This window comes from Schistocerca cancellata, chromosome 7 (genome assembly GCF_023864275.1).
Source record: "Schistocerca cancellata isolate TAMUIC-IGC-003103 chromosome 7, iqSchCanc2.1, whole genome shotgun sequence".
Classification (NCBI taxonomy): Eukaryota; Metazoa; Arthropoda; class Insecta; order Orthoptera; family Acrididae; genus Schistocerca; species Schistocerca cancellata.
The window spans coordinates 132,699,769-132,703,388 of record NC_064632.1 but is presented as its reverse complement, the minus strand read 5'-3'; the positions used below and the strand labels follow the sequence as shown (position 1 = coordinate 132,703,388).

Sequence of the window (3,620 nt, the reverse complement as noted above, 5' to 3'; positions counted from 1 at the left end):
TCAGTCTGCTATTCCGGGTCCATAAACTAGTCCTTCCTCTTCCTCATAGAGGGCGTTCTGCTCGATCTGGGCCATCCTGCGTTGTTCCAGAGTCGCTCGTACGGCCGGTGACAAGCGGTTTTCGGCCGCTTGAATCCGGTGGTCGTCCGAATGCTTGGCGAACTGCGCCGAATAGAGTCCCAGGGTGACGTCCATCGTTGTCATGGTCCTCAGAATTGCTGAATACCCTTCGTTGAAGCTGCTCACTGCCAGGAAAGTCGCAATCTCCACAATCTTCGCACAAGAATGCAAATGCTTGTGGGCTAACTTCCAAACACACGCGTTCAATCTTTCATTTGAATTTTTTGTGTTTCCTCCCAAGCACCGGTACAATAGCTCGTCCTCCGAAAGGGCCTCGTAGATCGGATGAATCACTTTTTGAACTTTGGAGAGCGGGTGGTCGTGTTGATATTCGTCCAGATGTCCGGTAGCCTCAGGAACGCGCCACTTGCACCAACTAGTTTCCCCAGCCGGACAATTTTGTTGTTGTGGGTGGTCATCCGTCGAACAATTGTGAAAATACCTTGCCCAAATTGCCTTTATCTCTTCCAGCGAATTGGAATACCGTCGGATTGTAGTACGTCGTAAGCTCCTTGATCACTTTATCAGTTTTAGTCATGGGCAAGCACATAGAACAATTTTTCGCGGCTAAAAAGTCGAAATCCCGAAAAAAAAGTGGTTTGTGAAAAAAGGCCGATTTCAGGCAGGTGCATTTTTTTTGTTCAACCGCGAATAACAAACATTTCCCTTCCGTATTCGGAAAAACTATTTCAGGGGTGGATTCTAAACGCTTTTATTGGTCCAAAAACGCAAGTAAAAAATCGATTTTTTGAACCAAAAGATAGTAAACCTCCCCTTAAGTGTAGGCCACCGGCTACTCAGTAGTCCGTGGTGGAAGGTAATGCCTCAAATGTGATATTTCCGAGACACTCTTGACACTGTGGATGGCGGAATACTGAATCCCCTAATAATTTCTGAAATGGAATGCCCCTTGCATCCAGTTCCATCTAACACTCCGCTTTGAAAGTCTATTAATTATCATCGTACGGCTATAATCACATCGGAAAGATTTTCACACGAAGCACCTGAGTACCATTGGCAATTCCGTCCATATACGGCGCTTTTATGTCATGAGTGCGAGATACTTCCGCCATCAGTACATGTGCCTGTCGCTACCCCATGACTGCAACAGTGTTTGTCTGCAGACCGTGCAGCAGATGCATTGGTTTCGCTACAGTATAGTTCCAGTCTTCAAATAAGAAGAATTGTCGAAAGACTGCCAGGACTGCACCGCCTACCACAAGCAGTCCGAAGACTGCCATCAGTGAGACCCTGCGCTGACGCATCGATTTCTCAAGTCCAGAGCGACTCTCAAAAATTGTTGAACGTCAAGGAAGCAGCACAGCTTTGATAGTGATGCTTTTGCCTCAGTAGTTAACGTTTGTATTGACACTGTCACATCTTCAGTTAATTACACTTCAGGTACCGGTATCTCCTAGCAGAACTTAACGATATTGTTAAGGTGCTCCGGAACGCCCTATACTTGCAATGTTAAAATAACGCTTATAAATTCCATCTCTCCTCACAAAGTATTGAGGTAGGAAGTCGAACTTTTTACAGATTATTTATTGGAATATGGGCTACAACTTAACACAGGGATTTTACAAAATTTTAGTTCAGTTATTAAAGATGATTTTTTTTCAATTGTAATGAAAATTCACAACATTTTTTTGCAATTTTTTATTTATATATTCAAAAATATACAGTTTTTTGGAAAAAGGCTGTGTTAAATTATGCAGAAGGTACTGTGTAACATTTACTGAAAGTTTGAAACAAATATGTTTGGAAGATCCTTAGAAAACATGTAATTAGTATGAGAAAATAAAAGTTTTGGGAATCGAGCGACAAAGATTGGATTAACTTTTTAGTGCATTCCAGGCCCATAGGATGGATTATCTTCATCCTCTGCAAAATCCTCCTCCAGCTTCCTCTTGTTCCTCCTCCTGTTTACTCTTGCTTGTATTTCTAGACTCTTTACAGCCCTGTCTGCAGCCCGAAGGCGTTCCTTGCCTAAAGTAAGCATCGCTCGTACCATGTTAGAACCTATCTTCATTCCCATATTTCTAAATACCTTGCACCTTACAATGTTGCCATCATTGAAAGTCGCAACAGCATCATACACACCAAAGTGAAGTGTTTCTATTCCAACAAATACAGTCTTGGGGATTCTCGACCATATAACACTATTTACACTTTCATTGGGGTTTTGAGTTTTTCCATGAATACACTTTTTCAACAGTTCAGGTGCTGCTAAGTCTCTAAAAATAGGTTAGCCACAACACATACTTTATCTCACATCACTAAAATGTACCTGATGAACACGGACGTTAATAATAACACCATTTGACAGCAGTTTAACAGCGCCACAGTGGGTCACGCCCATGTAGAACACATTTCAAAAAAAATTTAAAAATAGTTGTAGTCTTCGGAATTGAATAAATTATATATATATTAAAAGGTAATAGTCTGCAGATTCAGAAAACGCAAAAAAGTAAAAATTGAACTTTATATGATTTTGAGCCTTTCCGGAGCCCCTTAACGTCATAATGACCTGAGCCGTTACCTGGTGCCAGAATAGATCCTCTGGAGCTTTGGTTAGACGAGAAATTTCTACTGAAGCATTTATTCAAATCCCTAAACACAGGATGGGGTAGGACAAGGAAAGCATGGAATGGCGAACCCAAAATAGCAGCATCATTTGTAGTTTAAATGGTTACATATATTTAGCTATAACATAATAAATAAAAAAAGCACTCCGTCTTCAGGCCTAGAGTGGCCTACCGGGACCATCCGACCGCCGTGTCATCCTCAGTGGAGGATGCGGATAGGAGGGACGAGGGGTCAGCACACCGCTCTCCCGGTGGTTATGATGGTATTCTTGACCGAAGCCGCTACTGTTCGGTCGAGTAGCTGCTCAATTGGCATCACGAGTCTGAGTGCACCCTGAAAAATGGCAACAGCACATGGCGGCCTGGATGGTCACCCAGCCAAGTGCCGACCACGCCCGACAGCGCTTGACTTCGGTGATCTCACGAGAACCGGTGTATCCACTGCGGCAAGGCCGTTGCCTAGCTACAACATAATAGCATTAATAAATAAATACAATAATCACAAGTAATGGTGAGCGACAGGGTAATTAGTTGTTTACAACAATAATTCGCTTTAACAAATAACTTTACCTGAACAAACCACGACGCACACTGGCAGAATGCATGTAAAATATCAACTTTTTAATTCTCTCCTTACAAAACAGAAGCTGCTCAAAGAGCAACAACAAAGATATCCTTAAGACAATTTAAGAAAAGGTCACTTAAGCACTTTTGGAAAACTAACTATTTTTTTAACAAACAGATCATTAACACACAAGAGAGCAAACACACTGCTAAAATCAGCATAAAGTCTACTGTAAATTTTATCAAGTAACAAAATAGCAAAATAGACAAAGGTTGCCCATATATGAGGTAAGTACAATCCCAATTAAGGCACAGACCAGTAATGACTGTTAAGGGATTTGGAAATAT

At 41.8% G+C, this 3,620-nt stretch overlaps 1 pseudogene; it reads right to left on the bottom strand.

Annotated features, from left to right (window-relative positions):
* Positions 1-3,050: 3,050 nt before the first annotated feature.
* On the bottom strand, positions 3,051-3,168 carry LOC126093152 (5S ribosomal RNA; annotated as a pseudogene).
* Between the last annotated feature and the right edge of the window lie 452 nt (positions 3,169-3,620).